A 16,090-nucleotide genomic window follows, 5' to 3' on the forward strand; every position below is an offset into this window, starting at 1 on the left:
AGGGCCCGCTCTTTCACCGGCAGCCAGTGCAGTGCCTGCAATAAAGGGGTGGCCCGATGATATTTAGGCAGGCCATAGATAAGTCGGGCCGCCTGGTTCTGCACTAGTTGCAGCCGGTGAATGGCGTAGGCAGGCGCACCATTGTAAATGATGTTGCCGTAGTCAAGGCGCGACAACACCATCGCCAGCACTATGATCTTCAGGGCGGGGAGTGAAAAGAACCGAGAGATCTTCCTGATGGTTCTGAGGGAGAAGAAACAAGAGGAAACAACAGAACTAACCTGTGAGTGAACAGAGAGAGAGGGATTGAGGAAGATACCAAGGGTTTTGACTTTGGGGACCGGGAGTGGGGGAGCACCGAGTGGGGAGGGCCAGTGAGAAGGGGACCAGGGACTGCAACCACCTCCGGTCAAGACTAGTTCGGTCTTGTCCGGATTGAGTTTGAGGTGGTTGCAGTTCATCCAATCCTGAATGAACAGCATGACAGATTGGACATTCTGGAAGGATGAAGGGGAATGAGAAAGGTTGAAAATAAGCTGGAGGTCATCGGCGTAGTTGTACACCGTGACCTCGAGCTGCTGTAACATAAAAATGAGGGGGAAAATGTATAAGTTAAACAAAAGGGGGGAGAGTGAGGAACCCTGGGGGACCCCACACGTCACCTTGTGAGAGGCCGCAGTGAAACCGGTAAGATGGACTGCCTGAGCTCTGCCGCTTAGAAAGGACTCAAGCCAAGCGAGGGCTAGACCCTCTATGCCCGCCGCCTTGACACGGGTAAGTAAGGTGGAATGGTCCACCGTGTCAAAAGCGGCGGACAGATCTAAAAGAATGAGGGCCTGAGGGAGGTTGGTCATACGAATCGGGATGCTACCCTCTCACCAATGCTGGCGACGAGGTTGGCATTCCGCCCTTCTAGAGGGACACGACATGTACGTAACTGTGAACCCCGGTTAAAGTTAACTAAAGCCTCAGCTCCACAAAATGGATGCTGCCACCACAGACACGAGTCTGACCTCCTGCTGCTGGGAGTCCTTCCAGCGAGGAGCGCTTGGACAAAGGGTTTCCTGTCGAGGGCGGTGTTCGCACCGTCCCAGACAGGGTTTGTGTATTCTGGGTAGGTAGGGCTTTTGCGAGAAGGTGACTGCGGAGTGGCACCCCGGTGCTCACTACGCATCTGCCGGTCAGAACCAGTTCCAGGGGCGCCAGCCCTGGCCTAGGGAAAGTCCGGCAGGGGAGAGAGGGGTGTAACTACCCCCCTTCCTGGTCCCAACCTTAGGGCAGGACCTAGTCATGTACCCACCCCTTTCTTTAGAATAAAGACCGGAGCGGGGACCCTTCCAAATTAGATCATCTTTGAATCAAGAACTACTTTCTACGAAAGGACATTCGAGACTCTTCTCAAGATTTCTCCCTTGTGACTAAGGAGTAGTCACCCTGCATCAGCGGGCACCATCTAAGAACTCTGCGGTTTGCTGTAAGTCCTTCCTCAAGGAATCCGACGGCCCAGCTCGACGAGAACCGGCTTCCCTGGCACCTCTGACCTCTACCCCCGTCATCAGCTCAGCTGTGATCTGTGGGTGCGACGAGACCTCGAGGGACCGGCCATCATCAAAACCTGCACGCTTTCTTAACCAGCACGACCACCGAAGCAATTCTCTGGTGAGTGCTCTGGGGTCCGAGAAGCCCCGGCCCTGAGCCGCTCCAGCACCGAAGTGCAGTCTCCCAGCATCTCCACGATCTGCGTGGGGCCCTTCTGCTCGCTGTTCAGCACGTTGTCTGGTCACTAGCCGCTGGCTTGTGCCCTTCTGTGACGACATCCGACAATCAACACTGCTGGTCTGGTTGCTCCAGACTGGCCCTTGCTTCCATCTTTGCGAGAAGCACCCCGGACCCTCCTGGTCCACTCAAGACGCCATCTTAGGCCCACCACGTGGCCCTGAGACCTGCCAAGGCTTGTTGCCCCATCCTGGGCCCAGCGACGCCGACAGCATCATCCTTCGTGGGACAGCTCGCACCTCCACCGTGGTCGCCGACAACGCCTCCTGGTCCGTGAGACTGCAGAGCCTAGCGTCGCCCACTCACCTGGTCGAGGTGACGGCCAACCGGTGCCTTCCTGGTACCCTCTGACTACTGGCTAGTAGTACGAACTTGGTCCCCTCTGCTTTCAGGTATCATCAATCTCTGATCCAGGCTTGGATCTCTACGAACTATTCATCACTGTTCGCCGGCCAGCAACTCCTTTTCTTCCGGCTCCTGGCTCGTCAGCGAAGACCCCGACGCCTGTAAGACTTGTGCAGCCGCAGCCCTCGTGGCTAGGTAACTCTGCATTTCAGTGCCTGCATAGCCTCTTTACTCTAGGGTCCCGAGTCCCTCGCTTCCGACTTGCCTTATCGGGTCCGCCCGAGACCTTAAACTTTCCGTGTCCTCGGACACTTGTTCTAATTGTGCACTTGAAGTATTTTCCTAAGAGATTTGGTTTGTGCTTAGTACCCTGTCCTCATAAAGAGTACAGGGCTGTTGTGAATCTTAATAAATATCCTGTTTATTTTCATAACACTTGTGTGGTGTCCTTTCACTGGGTGTTCAAGGGGTACATGTGTGGTAAACAGCTGGCTTAACACGCCCTCTCGAGTCTTTAGCCTTAGACTGCTCGTATCCACGCTACTAGGATAGCTGGTCTATAGGTTGACTTACAACCAATCATCATAAGGGTCGTTTGGAACGATACATAGCGGTCGCTAGAATAGCGAACGCTGCATATCGGGCCAACTTCTCACAGAGTCAATAACATTTTTGGATGTGAGAGTCATAAAAACATCAACGGGATTTCAGACAGACTTGTTCAGGAAAAGCTCGGACAGAAATAGCACACTACACTATTCGAGCTTTCATCCTCAATCGCTTAAAGAACATTTACCATACAGTCAACTCCTATGGGCGAAAAGAATAGTGTCTGATCCAAAGACATTGGAACAACAATCAAAAGACGTGATACTTAGATTCAAAAAGCGAGGGTACCCTGATCATATTCTCCAACAGGCACAAGAACATTCAGCGACAAAAACCAGAACTGAATTATTGACTAAAACACAAACAAAGACCAAAGAACTAATCACTGTAGTCTCAAAATACTCAACAGCAAGTAAAAAATACAGAAGCATCATTATGAGACATTGGGAAATGTTGCGAATCGAACAAGACTTCAACCACATTTTTGACGAGGACCCTATCTTTGCTTATACAAGAGCTAAAAACCTTGGAGAACGTTTGAAACAATCACACACTGAGCCAATGATACATAAGGGTACACTCCCCTGTTGGAACTGCAATCACTGTAACAGTGTTATTAAAGGAACAACCATCAATCACCCAATGAAGGGCAACAAAATTCATTTAAGAGCAACAGCGACTTATGATTCAACCAGTGAAGTGTACATGTTGAAGTGTCCTTGCGGAAAGATATATGTGGGACAAACTTATCGTAAAATAAAAATCGGATTAAACGAACACAAATCAAACATCAGGACAAAACAATTGAAATCAACAGTGGCTCAACATTTCGTGGAGATGAGCCACAATATCAGCCAACTGAGATTTTGTGTTCTTGAGAATGTACGTAAAATGGAAGGACAAGACCACAAAAAAAGACTATTGCAAAGAGAAAAGTATTGGATTTCTTTATTGACTAGCATGACCCCATACGGCCTCAACGACCGTATGGAATTTACTTGCTATCTTTAAGTACGTTTGTTGTTCCTTAAATCCGAAAAGTGGCTACTTAATCCATTAATCATAGTGTACACATAACAAACACGTTTGATAAGAACATCCAATGACCTTAGCTTTTTCGAAACCACACTACACCTTACAGCCTCGCCCTTTTTTGCTAAAATTCCCTTCTTTAACTTTATTGAGACATATAGGAATACACATGTTAAGTTCCACAATTTCTTTTGGAGACCACAATCAACAAACAACCAACGTTATATATTTACAACACTCTATATATACGCAAGAATTTATTCCGGCAGGAATTGCATATTTAACAGTCTTTCACTAAACACTCAAGCGTCGCCTAGCAACAGCCGCGACCCATTGTTAAAGCTTCCGGAGCGCTACTCTCAGTGCTACCGGTTTATGAGAGGAGTTGCGGGAGACACAAACATTTTGCTTGGTAAGCCCGTTTTTCGAGAGCTTAACCGCCTCGGTACTTTGAATAGCAGCGTTTACACGCTTTTCTATCACGGTTAGTTAAACAACCCTGAGCACTTTTTAGAATAAACACCTATATTGTTGTTAATGATCGGAAAATATTTCCGTAGAGCAAATTTAATTCAGGCATACAACACGGGTACTTGGTGGAGAATCCTCAGGCTTGAATCATGTTTTTTTAGTTTTTTTAGATTGTGGTGGGCACAATGTTTAAATGTCACTCTATGAGTTAATGAATAGCAGCACAGGTCGTGGATTAACATGTATTACAATGATACATTGTGTACATATAGTTTATAGAATTGATATTGAATGTTGCATTATTCTGTTTTGGTTTATAGAAATATCCCCTGGAAGAAGGCAGTTTATATGCCGAAATGCATTCGGAAAGTGTGATATCGCCCCACGGGTCGCGCGACCCCTACTCACCCCACCACGAGTATCACCCCTCCGAGGCTCACCTTTCCCGGCCATGCAATCAAAAACCACCACAAAAGCGTCCGTGACAACGGGAACCCTGCCCCTCTCTCTGTTACAGGATCCAATCAGGAGAGACGACGGACCGGAAGGACCTCCCCTTAACCCCGGAAGTCCCGCCTCCATGCCGGCGGCCGGACACAGAAAAGACGGAAGACGAGAAGCGGAAGAGGTCGGAGTATCGTGGCAGGAGATTTCGGCTGGAGCTCTGACGGAAGGAGAAGACGGGAGCGGAGGAATCGAGGAGTGGTCCGAAGACTGGTGGAGTCCCACGGATGTGGCTGAAGAGCGGCCGTAACTCGGAGGAGAGTTACGGCGGAGCGCGTGAGTACCAGCTACCATTAAAGCACGCTAGGTGCTCTGTGTAAATAGTGCGGCCCCCTGTATAAAGAACCCCGCTATCTTAGACACGTCACTTATAGCTCTTAGGACACCTTGTATATAGATATATAGCACCTGACACTGTATAAACCCTGACCCCACACGACCCTTTCTGAACACCGCTTGTACTTTACCTTTACTTGTCCATCCCGCCCCTTCCTCACGGTCATTTCCCGTCCTCTCACTCCTGGTGAACGGTTACGTTATCCAATCTCTACTCACAGTGAGACTAACTGCTCCTTCTCTTTCTCTTATTGCCCTCCGAGGAGCCTTCCCGCCCATCGAAAGACTTCTACACCCAAGACCGGGAAACACCACTGGACCCCCACACCATCTGGCGGAGAAAGAAGACTGCACAGCCCGTATTTTGTATCATATCTCGTTTCCATTCTGGTTGTCATACCTGCCCAGTGTGCAATAAAAGAACACTATTGCCCACTATATCCGGCCTCCTTGCCTGCTTTTCCAGCCCGCTGACAGCCCACGATCACAGAAAGCTAAAATGTTTGCTGGGAAAGCTAAAATGTTTGCTCATGAATGAAAATGAACAATTATGAATTTTACATCCATGTGATGAAAATATGATGAAATAAAACGTCACGTTTCAAACAGTTAAGCTATCGCACACATTTATGGAACCTTCCCCTGTATAGTGTACCGTAGGTACCCGGGGCATAGGTGCAGTCAAGGCCTACCAGGGGCTGCAGCATGTATTATGCCACCCCTGTCTGGCCATCTGTAATGGCTGACCTTTTCTGGCTCCTTTAAGAGGGAGAATGATGGAGAGTGACTCCAGCCTATCACCCTTATAGCATAGGGATTAGGACTATAGATAGGATCCCTGCCTTTTATATAGTAGAGTATTTTCGTGTCCCTTTCTTTAGAGTAGGGCTTATGAATTTAAGCTAGGGGATAGACACATAAGTATTAATCATGATTTGCCTATTTGCTAACGTGTTAGGATATTTTCCATGGAGTTATGCATATTGCGGGCCCTGTAGGCCTTAAACGAGACAGACTCCATCTTGCCCTCTGCCTGGTAGCTCGAGAGGCCTTCTAGGTGAAGTGTAATGTTTTAGTTTCAAGCTGTTGTTCGCTTGGAGAGAACCGGCTCAGGCTGGCCCTTATCGAAGGAATGTATTTTTCTCCACTCCGAAGACACAACTTCAGGCCGGCCGGCTGGGAACGTGTCCTTGGTACGGGGAGGGACAAGAATTTGGTGGGCGGCAGGTTGCTGGCCGTAGCTTTCCATGAAGGAACAGGCTTTGATATTAGCGAAGGTGTTAGTTAGTCGACAGTCAGTTCGTAGGCGGCATCTAGCCGTTAGCATCTCTGCCATTAATTATTTCATGGCGGACAGTCGCCATCTTTGAAGTCCGAGAAAGATTTAAGACCGAAACTCTCTGAGACAGACTGAAGGAGAATTAGCGCGGAGCGCACTGAAACAGAGAGAGAGAGAGAGAGAGACGGTAGCTAATAACCAGCAAGGTTCCAGTGGCTTGGAGGGAAGCAGACGAGGTTGAGCCTAGCGGTGCAGACGTGTACTTGTGACGGCTGGGGTGTGACTGCGAGACGAGCCAGGACACAGAGACGAGAAGGGAACCTAGATGACTGCCGAGTCCCGACTTCACGTTAACAAGGTGATATCCGCCCTCTTTATAATAAGCGCGCATTCTAATCCTTACCTTTTCCTTTTCTTTGCATAATTCGTGTTGCATAGTATTGTGTTATATGTTATTGACAATAAATACCCTAGTTTCTAGTAAACTGATATGTGCCGTGTATTCTTGTTCAATCTTGGTAAACGGTGCTTCTAGGTGGTTGTTGTTTATATGAATGGATGAGTAACCCCAATCAGGTAAGTGGTGATCACATAAATAGGGAGTAAAGTGGACCTTCGATGCCAAGGATAGTAGGCACATTATACTATTCGGAAACCGTACTAAATTCGATTATTATAGTTTTATCCCAAGTAGACAAAGGAGAAATTGTTCCGACAGGTGCTCATAGGAATGTGGTCGTCGTTGATATGCGGCGTTAGTGAGAGCGTTGGGGTGGATTACCAGCGCGTATACCCACAGGATTGTGGCTTGTGTAAGTGAGAGTGCCGGGGGGGATTACCGACGTGTAGGTTTGCCGGATTGTAAACCGTTTGGAAAAGAGAGCATTGGGTTCTGCAGGCCCATGTGTAGACGCACCGGATTGTGTGTCATATCTGCCCTGGGGTAGATCAGTCTGGGTCGGAGTGGCCGCGAGACTAACTGATGTGAATAAGATATAGTAGAAAACCTATGCATGTTTATTGCTATTTCCCCATCCTTAGGTACGACTTGTACATACATATACATATACCTATATCCATTGTGAATACGTTCTAAGGAGGGAGGTGAGTACGTTCTGGCTGGGTTATAGGGGCCCCTAGGGGCTGATCCCATCTAAGCGGAAAATCCGGCCATTACACCATCCAAACTGACACCACAGGCTGATCACTCAGCTTGGGTAAGGTGATGTAATCACCCCTTACTTAGATATAGTATACCTATATCTACCCTTATATATAGACACATATATACCTATAAGTCACTCCCATGACACGCCTTAACAATCCTGAAGGCAGAGTGCTTGGTTTTATGCGAGAGGGTGCTCTAGCATGAGCTGAGCCATTATGCAGCTTTCAGAACCATCTCCTTATAGCTGTTCTATGATATAGCCATACCATATACTCTTAAGTGCACTATAATCCTCGCGGTTAATGCTAACTTTGGTTTGGCCTTATCAAAACATGTTGTGTAAGGCATCAAACACTTTGGAATACTACTGCCCAGCCAGTCCTGGCGGCGGGGGTAGCATTCCACCCTTCCAGAGGGACAAGACATGTAGTTACTGCTTTACCCGGTTAAAGTTAAACAGAGCCTCAGCATCACAAAATGGATGCTGCTGCCACAGACACAAGTCTGACCTCCTGCAGTTGGGGAAAACTCTAGCAAGGGAGGCTTGGACAATAGGTTTCCTGTCGAGGGAGGTGGGTGCTAGCACCTCCCCAGACAGCCTGTAGTGTATTGGGGCAGGGTGGGTTGAATGGAAAGATGATTTTCCAGACACTGCCTGGGGTACACAAGGTGCTCCATGCATAGCCCGGTTCAAACCATTTGCTAGGGCACTCCAGCCCCACTCTGGCGCGAAACTGGACAAAGGGAAAGGGGTGTAACGACCCCTTTCTCAGGGTCCACCCATAGGAGGGACCTAGCAGGTAATCTAGCCCCTAAAATCAGTATAAAGATAGGAGCTGAGTCTAGAAACTTTAGATTCATCCTGGAAGCAACTTTGATATGAACTCTTGGACCTTCGACGTTCTATATCGACTAGAAGACTGAAGACATCTCCCTTGCAGTCAAGGAGTGACCACCCTGTGCAAACAGGCACCACCAGTAACTTGCTGGTTTGCTTTGTGGACGCTCCTGCCGGAACCCGAAGACTCAGCGACTCAGGAACTGCACTTCCAGACTTCTCCGACTCCGATCCACATCCACAGCAAAGCTGAAACCCATGGCGGACACAAGAGACGTGGGACTGGACACCCTGGACATCCTGCATTTTGCTAACAGTGCAACTACAAGGCACCCTCAAAGTTGTGTATTGGGGTTTGAGAAGCCCCAGACCCGAGCGCCATTTGGACCAAAGCTCAGCCCTCCACACTCCACGAGTGCTGCGTGACGCGTCTTCCCGGTTGCTAGCCCGTTGGCTAGTGAGCTCTCCGAAGACGAACCTTTGAAACTAAATTGCTTTCCTGGTTGCTCCAGGCTTGCTCAAGCTTCCCTCCATAGGAGAAGCTCCCCAGACCTTGCTGGTCTGACTCGAAGCCAATCTTCACTTCCTGCGTGAATTGCGGTTACTAAGGCTTGTTGGGTCCAGTCCGGATACCGACACCGCAGTCACCTACATCCTTCGTGGGACAGCTCGAATCCAGCTCCTAGTTGTTGTTGACCCCTCCTGGTCCTCGTGACTGCAGAGACAAGCTTCACCTCTTCACCTGAATCAACTCGACATCGCCTGGTTCCTTCCTGGTCACTGGCTAGTGACCCAGACTCTGTCCCCTCTGCTTTCAGGTTCTTCTATCTCCGATCCACCCTTGGATCCACCCGGACACTTTTCCTCTAGTCGCCTGCAGCACTTCTTTGCAGATCTCCATAGAAAACATTGATGAAGCCCGATACGAATATACACCTATGCACCCGGCTTCCCTGGGTGAGGTAACTCAAGTACTCTTGTGCTCCTATGGGTGTTGACTCTTGAAGTGTCCTAGCTTAAAGGGGTTTTACCGTAGTCCAGCCGGAAGTGTCCTTAATCAGTAACTTTGTAACTTCTACGTTCTTCATTATGAGTCAATGGGAGACGCAGAGCAATTGATCTTTGGCCTGAGTGAGAGCGGGGGACACAGCGCTTGAGACTCTCTGTCCCAGGAGGCAGCAGCGGACCACCAGTCCCTCCCCCTGACACCGGGGCTTGAAAGGACCTCGCGCCTCCCGCTTCGCGGGAGACGCAGCGCAATTGATCTTTGGCCTGAGCGAGAGCGGTGTACACAGCGCTGTGGACTCTTTGTCCCAGGAGGCAGCAGCGGAACACCAGCCCCTCCCCCTGACACCGGATATAGCCAGCAGCCCTCTTCCGCCTCCCGGGACGCGCGCGTGCAGCAGAGGGCTAAGCCCGGGTAAAGGGCGGGCCGTCAGGGGCTGGGCAGGGCCACCCCATTTGCAGTTTACTTTAAAGTTCACGGACTCCAGGAAGCCAGGTTATGTGTTAATTATACAAAATCTCACCAACAAAAACACCATTGTAAGAATACTGCCCCACTGACTGCCATTAAGCAACGAATCGATACTATTGTCAAAAAGAGTAAACGGAAGGGAGTAGTTGGAACACTAGATGATTTCTTCACAAGGGCGGAATCGTTGATTATACACGAGATACAGGCAACTGAGAGACGATTGTCATTAGACCTTTCCCCGCCTCAACCTCGTTTGTCATCTGGGGGTACCCTGGACTTAACATCTTCGGGCTGTCTAAGATCTTCCTCTAAGCCCTTACAAATACTCAGTCTCCACTCGCTTCTATTAACCAGGACCTAAGCGCCCCTGCCAACAACACACAAGGGACTTTGAGTAAGATTGCCAGAGGGCGGACATTGGTTGCAACAGCTCTTGAGGGAAAGAAAAACGCGGTAAAACTAAACCAATTAAAGCTCAGGCAAAAAACAATAGACTCCAATACAGGCATCACGTGTAATAGTGATGGTAGCAGTGGCAATGGAATAACTGAAGCCCAGACGTCCAACTCTATTTCCACCCAGACTGAAGATCTTTGGGTTAATGGCCTTAATACTACTTGTAGGGAGGTGGCTACCTGACTATGGTTACCCCAGATTTTTTTGCCTTGTGTTTAGCTGGTTTTTGACTTAGTTGGCCTGGTTCCCTGCTAATCAGGGTCCCAGGCCATCTGCTCTCTCTAAAATGGATTCCATGTACCCTAGGTGCATAACTAGATTGGCTTGGGTCACCTTATCAGCCCCTGTACAGAGCACTATAGGTGCCCAGGGCATAGGTGCATCCAAGGCCTACCAGGGGCTGCAGCATGTCTTTTGCCACCCCTGGCTGGCTATCTAAAAATTGACATAACTGGCTGATCACTCAGCTGGGGCAAGGTGGTGTAATCACCCCTCGCTTAGATATAGTATGCCTATATCTACACCTAACTGGACACATAAATACCTATCAGTCACTCCTATGACAGGCCTTAACAATCCTGGAGGCAGAGTACTTGGTTTTATGTGAGATGGTGCTCTAGCATGAGCTGAGCCTGTCTGCAGCTGTCAGGACCAATTCCCTAAGCTGTTCCGGGATAATGCCATACCATATACTATTAAGTGCCTTATAATCCTCGTGGTTATTTAGCAACTTTGGTTTGGCTTTATCAAAACATGTCGTGTAAGGTGTCATACGATTTGGAATACTATCCCCTCGACAGTTCTGTCGACGGGGATAGCATTCCACCCTTCTAGAGGGAGAAGACATGTTACTTTACTGAAACGCGGTTGATTTTTAAAAGAGCCTCAGATCCCAAAAATGGATGCTTCTGTCACAGACACAAGTCTGACCTCCTGCTGCCGACCGAAACTCAGCAGAGGAGGCCTGGACAAAGGGTTTCCTGTCGTAGGGAGGTGTTACACCACCCCAGACAGGAGATAGTGGATTGTAGCAGGTAGGTTTGAAAGAAACCAGACACTGCCTGGGGAGCACAAGGCTGCCCCTTGCATAATCCGACCAAACCGGTTCTGGGGCACACCAGCCCCTGTCCCATAGCGGCCTGGATCAAAGGAAAGGGGTGTATCCACCCCCGTCCTGGGTCCCACCCATAGGAGGGGACCTAGCAGGTAATCCAGCCCCCTAGATTGGTATAAGAATGGGAGCAGTGCCAACGCACTCAGATTATCCTGATGAAACATTTGAAACGAAACTCTGGACCCTTCGACAGCCTACTCAACGTAGAAGACTGAAGAATCTCCCTTGTGGTCAAGGAGTGACCACCCTGTGCAAACAGGCACCATCCAGCACCTCGACGTCTGCTTTGTTGCAGTTCCCGCCGGTACTCGAGCGACAGAGATCGACGAGATCAAGCTTGCCTGCCTTCTTACAGCCTGATCCACAGTCCCCGCAGAGCTGAGACCCGTGGAGGCGACCGGAAGCGTGGGGCACGCCATCTTGAAAAGACCACGAGACGCTGACCGTGCAGCCCACGAGTGACCCTCGAAGCTGTACACCGGGGTTTGAGAAGCCCCAACCCTGAGCCACTCTTGCATCAAAGCTCACCCCTCTACACTCGGCGAGTGCTGCGTGGGGCCCTTCTGCTTTCTTTGGCTCGACGCGTTGGCCCGGTCACTTGCCAGCTGGCTTGTGGCCCCTGTGCCAAAGAAAACCTAAAACCGACTTGCTATTCTAGTTGCTCCAGACTTGCACCAGCTCCTCTGAAAAGGAGCACCCGCTCTGACCCTCCTGTTCCGAGTGAGAAGCAATCCCCCGGTCCTGCGTGGATTGCTCTTGCCAAGTGTTGTTTGCTCCAATCTTGAAGCCGACTGCGCCGACGGTGAGAGCCTGCGTGGGACAGATCGTGACCTGCTCCTGGACGTCGCAGATGCCCCAGAGCCCACGTGACAGCGAAGAGAAGCTCCTCGACAACCACCTGATTGCGCCCGACATTGCCTGGTTCCGTCCTAGTTCCACCCTGGTCACTGCTGAGTGCCCCATACTCTGTCCTCTCTGCTTTCAGGTACTCTTCTACTCTGATCCACCCTTGGAACACACCGGACACTTCTCCTTCACATCGCCTGCAGCATCTTCAGCTTCAAGCACCAAGAACCTGTGTGTCAAAACCCGACGCCACTTCGACCCTATGCATCCGCTTCCTGTGGGTGAGGTAACATTACAACGCCGGTGTTCCCACACTGGTACACACCTCTAGGGTCTGTGTCTAAAGTTTGGTTCCTCTAGGTTCAGCGGAAGTGTCCTTAAACTCTATTTGTGTAACTTTTACGCACCATTGACATTGCATTGGTGCAAGCCGCACTTTAAGTGCTGCACCCGAATCCCGCGGGCTTTTCCCGACTTCAGCATTGCTTGTCCCGACTGCTCCCAGCGATTCCCTAGGCCCTAGGCTTAACCACTGTTCGATTGGTATCTCTTATACCACTTTTTTAATATATGGTTTGAGTGGCCACCCGCCCTCATCCATAATTGTGCAACTTTGTATGTTATACTGTGCTTTTGATTTAACGCTTGTGCCCCTTTGCTCATAAAGAGTACTGGGGATTAATTTAGAAATAAATACATATATTGTTATAATATATACTTGTGTGGTGTCCTTTCATTTGATATTACAGGACTGTGATTGGTAAAACAGCTCGCTTAACACGACCTCTTGAGTTAAGCCTTTAAGGCTGCTTAGTCTATGCTACGCTTAAGATAGCTTGTCTAATAAGGTTGACTTACAACCAGACACCATAAGGGATTGTTTGGACTGATACAAGGTGGTTCCAGAATTGGAAACATCATATATCAGGCCAACTTCTCACACTACTGATATGGGAATTGAAATTCTAGACACTCTTGATGGAAGGATTTGAGACCAGACTGGATGATGTGATGGACATTTTTGTTATGAAAATTGATATCTTTTGGGGAAAAATGTCTAAGAAAAATACTGTGATAGAGAGAGAGAGAGAGAGAGAGAAGAACTCTGTTTATTTAGACCTTAGTCTTTAAACAAAATCGACTAAAATTCAGAACACTATACAACACCAATTAATAGCAAAACAATACACGACTTTTAAAATCTAACAGTTTCTTCTATACACTCCACCTGGCTACTTCTATACAACAATCAATTTTATCAGTATTCAAATTTTTTAAATCTTTAAAAATATAAAAACTTCTATACATTCTAAAAAAACTAGACCTTCTAAGACTTTAAGATAATAGCAAGTTCTTTACATTATACATTATTCATTTGCCGTAAAATATTAAGACCATTTGACCTTGCTTCGTCTCGGTTTTACCCTTCAAGTATTACTAGATATAATGTAATGGGGTCTTTACTGTACTTCCTTGAGCTTTTCCCTAGCCAGTTGATTAACCCCTTTCAGATAGTACCCAAGTGCAATTGCTATTTCTAGGTGTTCCTTTCTTAACAGTAAATTAATTGCTTGGGCTCTCAATCTTATGTCATATTTTATAAATAAAGGTCGTAAAAAACGTTTCCTCACTTCTACACACATGAGGCGATTGAGTAATATGTGCATTATTTCACACTTAGTCCCCAAACCACACTTGCATATACCATCAGGGTGCATCATTTCTGCCATGACTCTCCCCTCCAATTGCCAGGGTTTGAAGCCGATTCTCATTTTTAAGATATCCTACCTGAATCCATAATTCGGCAGGGCTTCCAGATAAGGGTACCCTGCATCGGCTTCCCATGCTTCTATCATGTTTTGGACCGATTTTTTATTTCTTAAGTATCCTAGGTCCTGTGGTCTGGAATGTTCCCTTCCTTGTGCTCTAAGTGCACTTTTTGTAAAGTCTACATCTAAGGAATTTTGAGTTACACCCACATTTAGGCAACACATCTCCTTTATTTTCTTTTTTGCCTCAGTTGCCAATCTTAGGCTACTATGTCGGATTTCCTCACTGCACCAGTGTGAGACTTTTTGGGCTTCCCCCTGGGATTGGCGTTTCCAGAATCTTGCCACCGACATTTTGGCCTGGGTATTCGACCCAATCATTCCTGTTTCTAGTCTGATTGCCTGTAACATTGCAGACTTTGGCAAGGACAGAAGCATTTTTAAAGCCTTACTTTCCTCCCGATCCCAACCGCCTTTGCCACTAAAGAGGAGCACCTCTGCACCATACAATACTTGGGGGGGGGGGGGGGGGGGGGGGGGGCATGGCTGTAAAGCTTTTTAACAAGGGTTTATATGACATATCACCGTAGTTCTTGTTAAATTGTTTCAAACCGCAAATGGAGGAAGAAGCTTTTGCATTTTGGTTTTCCACATGTTTGTCCCATTTTAAAGAGGATTCGAACAATAGGTTCAAATATTTATATTTTTTTACCATTTCTAATTTTGTTTTATCTAGATACCAGCAAAAGCTCTTTGACCTTTTTCCAAAGGACATGACCTTTGTTTTTTCCATATTTACTATTAGCAGTTTACTCTTACAGTATTCATTGAAAGCATTTAATTTCCTCTGTAACCTAGCTCGGTCTGGTCGGTAATGACTAAATCATCTGCGTACAACATGCATGAGATATTTCTTCCACTCATTCTGGGACTAGCACTTTTTTCCACCTCCAATGCTGCTGGCAGGTCTGCTAAAAAGATTGAAAAAAGAAGTGGGGCTAAGACACAACCCTGTCTTGCCCGTTTCCTATATCTATTTTCCTTGGAAGTGCCCCCTGGGTGTCTTTTATTACTTGGGCCCAGTTCCCTCTATGTAGTTCTTTTAGTATTTCTGGTAAATAGACTGGGATATCTTATTTAATCAGGCACTCCCAAAGTTTCCCCCGGTCCACCGAGTCGAAGGCTGCACGGAAGTCAACAAATCAACAGAACATATTCCCCCTTTGTTCTATCGACTTCCGTGCCAAAGCCCAGAGGGCATAGCAGTGGTCCACCGTGGAGTGCCCCTCCTTAAATCCCCCCTGTTCTACCCAGTTTTTTAATTTGCCTAGCACTATTTTAGCGAAGATCTTCTCCCCAATATCAAGTAGATTGATTAATCTATAGTTTTTCAGGCTATGCATATCCCCTTTCTTATGTATGGGCCGTATTATAGCCCCTTTCCAAGTATCGGGGAGTCTCCCAGTGTCTAGAATAATTAGGAACATGTTTGCGAAAAATTTTGCCCACCAGTCTGATTGAGTTTTAATTATCTGTGCCGGGAGGTTATCTGGGCCTGCCACTCTTGTAAGGGTCAAGCCCTTTATCGTGTTTTTTAACCTCAGTGACTGAGAAATCGAGTTTCATATCTACTACCAGACCGCTCCAGTCTGTGTACCGATTCTCTTCCCGATCTGTCCCTGGGCTATACAAGTCCTGTAAATATTCCTCCCAAGCAGCTTCTTCCACTATACAGTTCATTGCCCCTGGCTGGCAATCTGCTGCTGAATGCACTAATTTCCAGAACTGGCTTAGATTCTTTGTTTCAATCGCCTCGAGAAGCTTTAACCAACAACCTTCTCTTTTTACCCTCCTAGTTAGCATATTATACTCTCTTTTTAGGGCCGCTAAAGCTTTTCCACTATCCTGATCCCTGTTTCGGGAATTATGGTGTGCCGTTCTCCTGACTTCTCTTTTCTTCCCCTGACATTCCCTTGTAAACCAACCAGTTAATTTGAGTGGAGGTGGCAGCTCCGCCAGCTAATAGCATCATTTCAGTCAAAAGGGGCCCAGGCTTTTTTACTTTTTCCG

Source organism: Lissotriton vulgaris, chromosome 10, assembly GCF_964263255.1.
Source record: "Lissotriton vulgaris chromosome 10, aLisVul1.2, whole genome shotgun sequence".
In the NCBI taxonomy this organism is placed as follows: domain Eukaryota; kingdom Metazoa; phylum Chordata; class Amphibia; order Caudata; family Salamandridae; genus Lissotriton; species Lissotriton vulgaris.